Below are 13,906 nucleotides of genomic sequence, written 5' to 3' on the forward strand. Positions count from 1 at the left end.
ATTAAAGCAGAAAATGATATAAAGCTGTTAACTCTTGATACTTATTTGTGCACAGGCTTGTTTTCCCAGTCCTGATATTGGAAGATGTCAGCTTATGTCTCGCTCTTCACATCTCTGTTCTCATGTTTTCCTGTCACTTTATGACATGACAAATGTGAGTGGCTGTGGGGACTTGGACTCCAGCTATCTGCCTTGTGCAGCTCCACAAAATGGCTGATCCTGCACTGGTGCCTGTTCTCAGCAGCAAGGCCAAAGGCTCTGCTGCCAGGATTGCCACCTCACTGGAAAGGAAAAGTGGAGCTGCCAGGAGCTTGTAGGCTTGACAAGCGCATAGGTTTCATGTTGCTAAGCTTGCTGTGAAGAAAGAATATTTTTTGACAGCTTTAAGGTATAAGAAACATTAAAAAATTAGTTTTATTGAAACTCTCTAGTCTAATTTTCAGGCATGTGATTTGAGGATGTTGACCTTGTTGGGATGTCAGTCTGAGACAACACAAATACTGGGGTATAAACCCACTAATATTATTGCTATAACCAGGGAAGGAGTCATTAAGGGACAAAGGAGCTGAGGTGGCTGCAGCCCACCTGTTAGGAGGTAGATGTTCTGCTCATGGAGTGGAGAAGCAGCTGAAGAGCAGAACCTGGTCCTGCTGTGGCTGCTGCTGCTGGCATGTGTCTTGCTGGAGTGGTGCTGAAGCCTGTCTGTAACTGTTAAGAGTTTGTGAACATTTCAGTTGTACCATTCCTATCAACTTGGTATTTTTCCTCTGGAAGAGTAAAGAAACCAAATGTTTCTGTGTATCAAGGCAGATCATCTGCAGTTAGGAAGGCCTTCTGCACAAATAGTTACCATTAAAAGCAGTTTCTTTGCATAGGGAGGAATGTCTGAGCAGTGGATTTGTCATCTGTTGGGTAAATTTATAACATTTTATTTTATCATTATGGATATAAAAGACATGTTGAGTAAGCAGGTACTAAATAGAGTTATAAAATAGACAGAAACCTCATCTAAAGGGCTGGAACCAGTAACTCAAAACCAAATCTCTCAGGGAGCTTGAGGTACAGGCAAGTAGGCAGCAAATCTCAAGGACAACCCAACCATCCATCTCCTCTAGGTATTTGCCTAAGGGATATCAGCTGCTCACTGTCAACTTGTGTCAAAATCCTCTGCCTGACCCCTTTCCCACCCATATATCTTGCCCCACTGTGGGGATACAAGCTTCTGCACAAGGGCCCCTGTGTTCTCTCCCCGCTTTATCCAGCCCCACAGTTACCTTCCTGTGCCTGGTGCCCACAGCCCTTTCCATAAACTGCTGGTGGGTTTTTAGGTGCCAAAGTGCGTGGAGCACAGAGCAGGGCACCACGCTCAGGTTGGGGAGATCAAGCTCTCTTCCTTACTCTGCAAATAATCTCTTCATGCAGTGCTCCCATTTCCCTTATACTTTTGTTTCTTCCTTTGGATTGATAAATCAGTGACTAACAAATGCTTCTAAAAACATAGTTAATGTAGTCCCATCCTAAAGTGGCCTTGGACCTGGCAGGGGCCTTCAGGAACTATGGAAACACCAGAAATAATAATTTTTCCAGCTGCAACTGGAAAAAAGCTTAAGTGACAAATACTTTTGTTAAGGTGACTGATCTTCATGCTTGAGAAAAGGGTTACTGGTAAGCCAGTACTCTCTCTTTGGGAGACATACTATTTACCATCAGTAAGCAAAACTGGCTCTCAGATATATATCAAAAAAAGGAAATAAATAAGAAAAAAATCTTCACAAGCTTTGCACAGCACAGCCTTACATCATTCTGGGGAAAGGAGGAAAGTTATAAATGGGATACTGCTGTCAAGGATGTGATTGGGACCCAGTAGGGGATTTGCTTTTTTGGGGCATGAGTTGCTGGTACCCAGAAGCCACATTGTATGAGGTAGAAAGCCAACACAAAGCTGTGGCTGGCTCCAGCCAAAGATGATTTTCCATAGGCCATAGGAACAGAACATAAAACTGTGGAAAATTGGGAATGTCACTGAGTAGCTCAGTTTCTTTTACTGGAATTAATCATCAACTGATGTACTCCTTGCTTCAGTTTGGCTACTGTCCACCACAGACTTTGAAGGTGCTTATCAGGTTGCACTCTTCATGCTTCCATGTGTCTTTATCTGACCCCTTCCACTACTGCAGCTGGTTTACCTCAAAATAATAGATAGGACAGCACGGTTTAAGAATTAAAAAAAAAATAAATCCTCCCTTCCCAATTAAAAATGATAAACTATGACAGATTTATTATTAATTTGTGAGAAGAATGCTTAAGAACTACACTTACTTTAGATACTCATGCAAAAAGGTTGTAGCTGGTTTCACCCAGCCACCTTACAAACATCATTCTTATTTCTTGTCACTTCCTTTTAGTTTTCATGACCTTCATGTGATGATTAAGCTGTGTTTCGAAAGCTATCATAATGAATTCAAGTTAAGACTTGTGTTGGTGCATCAATCAAAATCACTAGAAAGCTTTTTTTTTTTTTTTAAATTTTGGTCCATTGTGACTTATCTGAGGATTATTTGTAGGGTGTTTTATTTTATGTCTGGTTTTAGTACTTTTTTTCCTAGTGACCATGGGTAAGTGGAATGCAATTAAGCATAGTAGAAACACTTGGGTAATATTGCAGTCAGAAACAGTGATGTATCTGCATACCTTGCAGGTTGCTCTTCTGTTCCAGTGTCTGTCTACAGACATGGTTCATTTAAGATTGCTATAAAGCTGGAAATGTTTTAAAGATGGTTAACTAGTACACTTTCCAGAGCAAAGGGACATGAGATGAAAATATATTCAGTTCGTCAGAACAAGGAAGGAAAGCACAGGCATCCAGAGAGTTGGTTTTGGTTGACTGTCATAAGTATACAAATGGTAAGACTTGGAAATAGAGGAAAGAAAGAAAGGAAGGGATCCTCATTGCTCTGACTCAGAAGAAGAAATATTCCCTTAAATTTGCTATTTTTTTTTGACTGCTGGGTCAGTGTAAGAAGCTGGTGACAAGTAATGAAATGGATTTGTGGTAATAACTATTAATAAATACGATAGTTGCAATAATGTCTAATTGCCCTTGGTATGTGTTTAATGGACTCTTATTGTACAAATACAATGGAAAGAAATATGTCTTGTACAAGAAGTATCAAAACCATAAATGCAGTGGCAATCCTCAAGCATAGCTCTGAAGTACAGGTTAGTGTGAGATAAAAAGATTAAAAAACCTTAGAGGTTTTTTTTTTTTTTTTTTTTTTTTTTTCCCCTCCAGTGTTTCAGATGGGAAATTCACACTTGAATAAGAAGGGAAAGTTACACAGTGTGGGTTAAAAAACAAGCCCCAGAATTACAAGACTGAGTTATGCCTCAAACCCACATGACTAATTCACTGCCACTGTAAGCCCTAAAAGGCCAGTGTCAATTTTACAGGATCTCCTCTGAAGCTAGTTGAAAATGTCTTGTCTCCCATTTCATCACTCAAAACACTTGTGTTGTGTTTTTCTTGCAGCTAAAAACTGTTTGCTTTCTCAGGATACATTGTTGTACTTCCCAGAACGTGCTCTCTGTTTACTGGGAGCAAACGGTCCAGGGGAATGAGTGTTCAATGTGATGGGCAACATATGGGATCGAGTGAGACATCCAATGAATGTGCATGCAGTAAAAGCTGTTCTTTTCCTCAGAGTGAATGTTAATGATGTTTCCATGGTTCATGAATAAACTCACTCAGAACATGAAGTTCTTGGGGGAAAAAAACCCACAACTTCTCCTATTAAAGAAATATGCCTATGTTGCTGTTGAATCAGAAGCCAGCAGTAGCAACAACAGTTGCTGACAGCATATAAAGAAAAATCATCTTGTGTACTTTTTTTGTACAGTCCGTTCAAAGCCCTAAAGATATCAATGCAGAAATATCCTAGTTCTGTTCACTGCCAGTATGTGGTCCAAGCCCACAGGATCAGGACATCAGCCAGCTCACATCTCTGGCTGTGTCAAGACTTACTGACTTACCTGGATCCAGATCAGGGTTTTCCTGGCCACACCATACACCCAGATTTTCTTTCTGTGAATAGCAGGGAAATGAGATGTGCTCCACAATATTGTGTCAATATGCAGCCCAACAGCAAAGCTGGAACATGCTTACCTCTCACATCTAACCTCTGCTTTATCTCCTGTCTGACCACTGTGTTGTTTCTTCTATGAAGTTCTCCCATAAAAACACCCTTGACCTGCTCAGCCCTTCCGTCTTTTTTTGGATGTGGAAGTAATGAATGAACTCCCCTCTCTAGTCAAGATGCTCTCTCAGAAAGATGTGTCTGTGAATTTATAGCTTGGAGAAAAATAGATTGGGTATGGAATTTGGATTTTGGTGTGAAACAGCCGCAGTCTGGAGATGGTGAAGCTTTTGATATCATGGAGCTTTGGTCAAAAGTCAGCCTGGTCAGATATTGTTGTAACACAGATATCTAGAGATTACAGTCATTGTTCTATTATTATCATTATTACTGGTAGTATTGTTGTTACTGATGATGATAATGATTATTATTATTTTATGCTTTTACCAGTAAGAAGTATCTTTATCAAATAAATATAAGTCCTTTAAAAGAACAAAATAGGGAAAGTTCTTCCACATGTTTTGATATTGCTGAAAGTGCCACCAAAACAGCCATCACTGCCTTCATTGTGAACAGCCCTGTGCAAGGGCAGCTCTGAGGAAGCCACAAGAGTGCAAGTCCACACCAGCACCTTTTCAGGAAGAGAGATGAAGCTCTCACATGCGCTCTCACAAAGGCGAGCTTTGAGGATACTTCTGAGTACTGCTTTTTATTCTTACAGTGGACAAAGTTTCTAAACACTCTAAAAATCAATGCAGAATTCTGACAGGAATGAGGGGTTTTGGTGTTTTTTTTTATCCCTACCTGATCATGCTGGTGGCAACACAACCCCACTGGCCGTGCCATGCTTTGGTTCCCATCTTGCAGCTGCACCCACAAGGCTGTGCAGGCAGAGTGCAACATGCACATTTGTTTTCCTATCATACACCAGAAGAAGATAAGAATAATAAAGACATAACGGCTTGCTGTGATCTCTTAAAATGATGATCATCTGTAAATGTTGGGTTTTGGGATGTCTGTCACCCACTTGTCTTTCAGGTGTAAGCGTTATTGGTCATTTTTGGAATCATTGTCCAAAGTCTGCTTTTAGGAGAGCACACTGAAGTTCTGTGGTCTAAAGGTTCAAAGTGCAAAATATTAGCCCTAGGTCAAATTCCTGAGATTTCAATTCACGTTCACTGTGATAAAAATATATTTATAAAAACTCTACTGCATATAAATTCATTATGATAGACACCAGCTTTGTTTTCTTCCTCTATAAAAGAACAGTTTCAGTAAGCAAGTATAGAGTAAGAATGAGCTTCCAGAGCTATAATTTACTGGAAAAGCATGCTTCATGATGAACAGGAGATAAAAGCTGCCTTGAACAGCCTACAAACTAAATAGACAGATAATATATCCAGAGACAGACTCAATCATTCAATAAAGGGCCAAAAAAAAGCTTTTTATTGAGTGTGGATTTGATTTTTACTCAGTGTATTTTCATGTTACCAAGCCATTCACATGTGGGGTTTTTTTGTCTCCTTATCTGGATTATAGAATAAGACAAGTTTCCCTAAACAGGCTGCTAAAATTCTCAGTGCGAAGTCCTGCAAAGTGCCTCAAATACTTCATCGTTGGACACATCCTTTACCATTTCTGAAACAAAGCATCAGATAGGAACAGGAACACTGCATAGCATTTTAGTGATGTTTTTATTAGACAGAAAGAGAATATATGTCTAATTCTTAGTTGGAATTACTCACAGCTATGTAGTTAACTTCTAATTTATTGCCAAAATTTATTTGCTGTTAGGTGACATTGACTCTGGTGACCAGTGCCTCAGATTATTTTTTAAGGAACAATTTTATAGCTGAAAAGACCACATATTACAGAGCCATTTATAGTTTAAATGTCTTAAGCTAACAATATGTGATTGCACAGCCAAAAGTAAAAACATTATGGCTTGCTAGGAGAACTCATAACTCTAATACACGGTTATGAAATTGGGCTTACAACAATGAAAACACAGCTTATGTCAGCACACTTCCTCTAATGAGGCTGCGATTGTTATAGAAATCTCCGTGCTTCATCTTACCTAGGCGCTCAGCTTATGCCTGTTCCCTGATTGTTCTGATTTCATGCAGTCACACTATGAAGCTTTTGTATGAATATTTAATACTGTGATTTGCATTACATTGGTGCCTTATTGTGCGAGGGACTGTACAAACCACATAGTGAGAGCCAGTCTTGCTGCAAAGAGTTTAAATTTTAAATTGACAAGAAGACAGAGAGAGTGGGAGAGGAAAGAAAAATATAGAGAGGGAAAGAGGCACACCTACGGGCTCCCTGCAAATATTTGGCAGAGAGAGAGTACTTCTGAGTGCTGTGTCCTATTCATTCCTTCTCTAGGAAGCTTATTCATGTCTTTGGGTTGTGATAACAGCATTAAGCACTCTTAATAATTTACATCTTTACTCTTTGAGTAGGTATTGGCTCCTTCACAGTGTTTGCATCTGTTCATGTTGTAAGGGACGTATCATCACTGGCAGAAGCAATACAGATATTTCATTCACAAAAGGAAGGCCAGGAAGAGCCTGTTTTAAAGCCACAGAACTATCACCTCTTCTCATGCTTTGTGGGCTTTTGTTCTTGGTCTAACCTACTTTATCTCAATTTTTGCCTTATCTTGTGCTCAACAACTAGTACACAATGACACCTGCAATTTCACAGCAAGGCTATGAACCACTGAAAAATTTAACACTTTTTATTTAGATGAGACCCATAATGATGCCAGTGGTTTCTATGCTAAAGTGATAATCTTTTCTTCACTCCTTTTTAATCAGCATCATTCATCTATGTCATCGTGAATGCTAAAACTACTTTCAAGAGCAAATTTATTTTGGGAACTAGGTACAGAAATTTGTAATTTGCTATTCCCAGCCCATATTTTATTAATGGTTTTGATGTTGCCAGTTATTACTTCAATAACCTTCCATTCAAGCAGTTAAAATGCAGATGATATATTTGTCTCATAATGGTTCTTCATCAATTAATTGGCAAGGCTGGAGATGCTTCGAGCCAAATGATAGCCAAACGCTTTGATGAGCTGCAAAATCAGGACACAAATGCAAGTGAGAACTATGTGTTTGTGATGTGATATTGAAGAAAAGTCAATTAAAAGCCATATCACTGAAACAATTTAAAAACACATTGGGATTAAACTTCAGAGTGATATAGACTAGACACGACAGTTTATATACTATTTAATTTTTGTCTGTGCATCCTGGTGCTTATATTGTGTATTCAGACTGAGGGCAAACGCAGGAGCTTCACTGGATATATAGAATAGAATAGAATAGAATAGAATAGAATAGAATAGAATAGAATAGAATAGAAGTTCTAAGGGACCTAAAATAGTCATCTAGTCCAACTACCTGACCAGTTCAGGGCTAATCAAAAGTTAAAGAGTATTGTTATGCTGTAAAATAATTTTCTTATTATACTATGGATCATGCTTCCTAGAGAGGTGGTTGATGCGCCATGCCTCTGGTGTTTAAGTGACATTTGGACAATGCTCTTAAAATGCTTTAGAGGTACACATCCTTGCAGACAAGTGTATATGTTTTTGTGAGTATGCATGTATGGATGTAGCTGTCTATCAATCTCTACTTCTGTCCACTTGAAGATTTTAGGGATGTTACTTTCCTAAAGGACATGGCCACTTGAAACTTCACATGGACAGTAAAGGGAGAGCTTAGTCCATACACAACAGGGTAGATCTAATTCTTCCTAGTAGAAGGCAGTCATAAAAATGCTTTGTATTACTATTTTTAGATACTGATATAATGTAAATATATATTTACACCTGTATGTGTGATTCCATATATAAAAGGAAGTGCTCCAGGAAGGCTTTTCAGAGTCCAATCTAGGGCTGGAGCAAAGAGTTGTGTTTACCTTTTATATGACTGAAACAAAGAAGTTTTAGGATCCAGTCCTTTGGTCATTTCTCTTAGCCATGTAGCTTCTAGATAGATGCTATTTACATCCGTCAGCCTCAACTTTCTAATTTCTAACCCATTTTCATAGCGACGCTTTGAAATACACAGGTAATAATGACATTATGCTTCTTTGTAATAAAGTCTTACGAGATATTCAGTTCTAAAACATTACCCACACATACACACAAAAGATCAATGTTTAAGCTGAAAGAGCAACCGTATGTGTCAAGGTGGAAGAAGAACTACAGGAATTTTCTTTTTAAAGAATCTGTAAAAATGTGTTAGTTATCAAAAATGTAAGTCGTGTCCCATTCTAGGAGAAGGTGCCTAAATTGTTGGTCTATTCTTGACTTTTACGTATATTGTTATAACTGCTTCTTCACAGCAAGTGAAGAGTATTATCATCTCCAGGAGAAAAAAAATAAAGAAAAAAAGAAAGCCCAACAACAACAGACACTTCCTAATCATCTTGCTTGAAGAGAGATGCTAGCTGTGAGCCATTAGTGTGTGTGGAGAGAGATAATTAGAAGAAAAGCAGAGATTAAACAAGAAAATTTAATTTATGTGTGAAAAGGCAAATGCTCTAAGATAAATGTTTAATCCAGAATATTTAACTATTTCATTGTTCATCCTCAGTCTGCTAGCTGAAATGAAGCTGAATGGAAAGAAACAGAAGCTCATGGTCTCTTTGTGCTTTCCTGATTGAATCCATTCTTGTTTTGTTTTCTTTTGGGATGATGAATTTTGAAATGTAAGGCTCATTTTTACTCCTTTTAATTTTTTTTTATACCCACATCAGCCAGTGTATATTGAATGCCTATATAGAAATGCATATGCATATTTATAAAGTTGCAGACTAGCTACCCTTTGTGACAGTTCAACACATTATCCATACCACAAGTAATTTTTTCCAGGAAAGTCAGATCCTGAAGTGGAAAACCAGTCAGAAAAGAGTCCTGGAGAGTGTGATATCAAGTGCCTTTGGAGAGATTGATGGTCTCAATGGCCTCCAAGCCCACTGTGTCTTTGTACTCCATGGCTACTGAACTCAATGTCTACTCTTGACACCACAGATATTTTTTAATTTTTTTGGAAGAAAGGTGCTCCTGCAGTTTCAGGAAGACTGAAAAACTGAAGCTACAGTATGAATATGGTGCTGTTTTCTGGATATTCATAGGGTGTGAATTATGGAAACTGTTCAGCTGTGCTGTCACCATGCTGGCTGTTCAAAGACCATCCAAGGAGTGGGGTGTTTCCCTTGCAGACATCTGCCAGATAGACAGAAAATAGACACAGGTGGGTCCTGATGACAGAAGATATTGAGCCAGAGAGAGAAAACTTCAGACATCTCGCTACCTAAATAACTTCTTACTCAATCAACTCCATTGCCAAAGAGTGAATATTAAAAAAAAGCTGAAAAGTGTCAAATTCATGCTGAGTCATATCCCTGCAATACAGTAACAACACAGTGTCTTGGCATCTATTTATCTTACCATTTCTGTTACTTGACTGGAGGCTGATTCTTAATCTGCTATACCAAGGCTGCTTTATGCTCTTCTGTAAAAATCTAAGATTATTCAGTAGTCAAAAAGTGTAAGCATATGACACAAACACAGTGACAGCACAAAAATACTTGCAAAAAATTGTGAGATTCAGGATGTTTAGGGCACACAGGGTCTAGCAGTTTTGGGACATGAAGCCAATACAACCCCTACATTGGTTCCAGTATTTTTCTTGACTATACTGCTTCTGTCTGACATTATTGACCAGGTTGTGATTTACAGCAGTGTAATCAGTCAAACTGAGAAGCCATAGTCTAGCAAGCTCAAAACCCAAAGGCTTTGACTAGCTCTGAATCTCAGCACATCTAGTACTTTACTGTTAAGGTTTTTTTGAATATTTATTGAGAAAGGGAACACATTAATTAAAAACATAATTTTGGATCATAATAGGTGTGAATTTGAAGTCTGCCTGGAACAGAAATATCACAGTTCTCCTGTCTGGTCTTGTTGACCTATTAATGAAGTAAAGAACAATGAATGCAAGGGTTTTTGTTTTGTGCTTTTTTATAATTTTATTGAATAAATCTTTCACTAAGGCCTATTTAAATATATGGCACACCGAAAAAAAACTGCAGGGGAAAACAATATGCTGAGGATGCACTGAATTGCACTTCTTATCCCCTGCCAAGGGAAGGGTGACTGGTTCAGCTGTAGATGCTGCAAGTAGAGGTCTGCTCTCAGTCAGGGGAATCTCACCAAGAAGGCAGTGAGATCTGAGGGCAGTTGCTTCTGGGCATGGTAAAATCTTTAGGGATTTCCTGCTGTCAGTTTATTAAACATGAAAAAGGTGGATTCAGGACTCAGCAGGGCTGTGAGATGCAGTGATAGGAGAGTGACAGGAACGTATTGCTACATGTGTTAACAATTAGCATCACTTGTAATTTCAAGTACAAGAAAAGATGAACAAGCAAGGGTGTTAAAAATCAGTAGTGATTCCAGGTTTAGTTATATGACAAAGAGGAATTTTTCTAAAACCTGACATATTAAATCTACTATTATAACTGAAATCAGCTGCTAATATACAAGGATAAAGTATCAGTGCAGCTGAAGAAACTAATGTGTACAGGCCATAGCAAGCTGTGAAATGCAGGAGGCGTGGGTTTGTCACACCTTTTTATGCCCTCAATACAGCTTAGATGGTACCAGACTGAACCATAGGGAGCAATTCTCAGCAGCAGCTCATCACACAGTAGATGACTCTTTTTGATCCAGATTATCTCTATAAAATCTACTCATCATGTTGACTTCATTTACTCCATATAGATCTCAGTTAATAATGGAAACAAAGACACCATATTAGCCATCTACGAGGCTAGGAGCTATATCTCTGTTAATAATATAGGCTTTCTGTAGCTAATAGCACTCCATCTGTCTTCCGATTGGAAGCAAATCTATGACACCAGTTTGGTCTTTTTTCCTCTACAAATTAGATATTTAAACCAAACATTGTTAATATGCTGGCACTGTGCCATGGAAGAGCTGTCCATTAGGGCATGTGCCTGCTTTTAAGTAGCCCAGCAAGTATGTGTGTAAATAAGGCAAAACTCAGTCTAGTTTGTGCAGGTGCATTATGCGGGTGCCCTGAACGCTGCAGAGCATCACCATCTGCAGGTGGGGCTTTATGTGACATCTGTCAGAAGCAGATCATTCTCTCCTGTCTCAGTCTCAGGGCAGAACTGCATGATGACTGACTTGTTGCAGTTTGCCTTTTTTTTGTTTATTTGTTTGGTTTTTTTTTGTTTGTTTGTTTTTTTGTTTTTTTCTGTTAAATAACATTGTTATTTAAAAACAATGTTATTAAACAATTTAACATTGCTTTATAGGGTAAAGGATGTACTCTCAGCAACTGGGCACCACACCAATGCCTAGTGCTCTAGAACATGTGAAACAGAAGTGGCTGCAGGGACCATATGGTGATGAAGAGGCCCAGAACCAAGTTTCAGAAGGAAAACATGTTTTTTTTAAGGTGAGGGAAATATGGCCTCTGCCGCTTTGCAGCACCATGACTTCTCTCCTGCTCTGGTACTTTATGCATCCAAACCAACTAGTTTTAATGAAGCTGTGAAACCTGTGACCTAACCGTCTTGCTTGTAGGGTGCAGTAGGGGAAGCATGGTAGGAACGAATATTGGACTCCAGCTGGATGCAAGACTGATCAGACCTGAGGCATATCTGTCTGGAGGGGTGCAGACAGTTGTGTCTGCATCTTCCTCACATGCGCTTTGAGCTATCTGGACTCCAGCCAGCTCTGATAGGGAAGCCATGCGATCCCAGTCAATAAGACAGTGCCTGAACCAGAGCTGGCTTGTGTCCAGCTAGCTTTGAGCCATGAATGACTGCCAGCACCTTCTCACACATACGAAGCACACTTCTCCTCTACTCTCCTTGCAGAGTTCAGGCTATGGAGTGGCCTGTGGGCTTCTTTTGGCAATTTTGTTCCAGAGATACAGATGACCTTTCTTAAAGCTTCCTAACCTTCAGAGCTAAAGATCACCTCAGGGTTTAACCCTCTGTGTCTAAAGGGCTTTCTCCCTAGACATCTGGATGTACAAGTGTAGGTGAATAGAAATTCTGTGGCATTTGTGAGTTTGGAGGGAAAAATTGGTGAAAGACCAGGGCAGTGACCTGCCTTCTCCAAACCCAAACAGCAGCCTGGTTTGTCAGCCATGGTATAGCTGTGCCTTCTTTAAGCTCTCCAACAATTTCCAAGACCAAGGATGTGTATTGCCTGCTGTCCATTAGGCCTGTGGATTACTCTTATCCCTAAGCCTTTAATAAAGTATTTGGAAGAGGAGAAGAAGAGCATTTTCTATAGTCTCCTGCGTTTCCATGCAAGGGCCAAGAACATGCTGAGCTGTTCCTTTAGTGCAAAAGGATGGTCTTTGGCTAGACATCTCACTTGAGGGCACCCTCCCATCTAGCTGTTGTTTGCATTTGGTAACACCAAGTCAATGCTTCAAGTAAGTCCTGACAGTATTTGTTAAGCACTGACAATATTTTTGGTAGCCTATAACGAATAGCAGAAGATGCCCCGTTCTGGTACTGCCAAGATGGGGAATGTGGACAAGGGGCAATTGGCTAGTTTTGTCCTTGAGCTCAGTTCTGTGTGCTTCTCACAGCAGTAAATGTGATATCAGGAGCAGTATATTTTTGAAGCACTGAATCGTGGAGCATTGTAAGATGCTCACTGGATGAGAGGAAGGCTGTGGATTTTGTCTACCTTGACTTTAGTAAGGCCTTTGACACCGTTTCCCACAGCATTCTCCTGGCAAAACTGGCTGCTCGAGGCTTGGATGGACACACGCTTTGCTGGGTAAAAAACTGTCTGGATGGTTGGGCCCAAAATGTTGTGGTGAACGGAGTTAAATTTGGTTGACGAGTGGTGTCCCCCAGGGCTCGGTTTTGGGGCCACTCCTGTTTAACATCTTTATTGATGATCTGGACGAGGGGATCAAGTGCACCCTCAGTCAGTTTGCAGATGACACCCAGTTGGGCGGGAGTGTTGATCTGCTTGAGGGTAGGGAGGCTCTGCAGAGAGACCTGGACAGGCTGGAGCCATGGGCTGAGCCCAACTGGAGGAGTTTCCATAAGGGCAAATGCCGGGGGCTGCCCTTGGGCCACAACAACCCCCAGCAGCGCTACAGGCTTGGGGAGGAGTGGCTGGAGAGCTGCCAGTCAGAGAGGGACCTGGGGGGGTTGACTGACAGCCGGCTGAACAGGAGCCAGCAGTGTGCCCAGGTGGCCAAGAAGGCCAATGGCATCCTGGCTTGTGTCAGCACTAGCGTGGCCAGCAGGGACAGGGAAGGGATCTGACCCCTGTGCTCAGCACTGGTGAGGCCGCCCCTTGATTCCTGGGTTCAGTTTTGGGCCCCTCACTACAAAAAGGACATTGAATGACTCGAGCGTGTTCAGAGAAGGGCAACGGAGCTGGTGCAGGGTCTGGAGCACAGGTCGTACGGGGAGTGGCTGAGGGAACTGGGGGGGTTTAGTCTGGAGAAGAGGAGGCTGAGGGGAGACCTCATCGCCCTCTACAGCTCCCTGAAAGGAGGGTGCAGAGAGCTGAGAATGAGTCTTTTTAACCAAGTAACAAGTGATACAAGAGGTGATGGCCTCAAGTTGTGCCAGGGAAGGTTTAGACTGGAGATTAGGAAGCATTTCTTTGCAGAAGGGGTTGTTGGGTGTTGGAATGAGCTGCCCAGGGCTTGGTGGAGTCCCCATCCCTGGAGGGGTTT

This window comes from Athene noctua, chromosome 1 (genome assembly GCF_965140245.1).
Source record: "Athene noctua chromosome 1, bAthNoc1.hap1.1, whole genome shotgun sequence".
NCBI classification, from domain to species: Eukaryota; Metazoa; Chordata; class Aves; order Strigiformes; family Strigidae; genus Athene; species Athene noctua.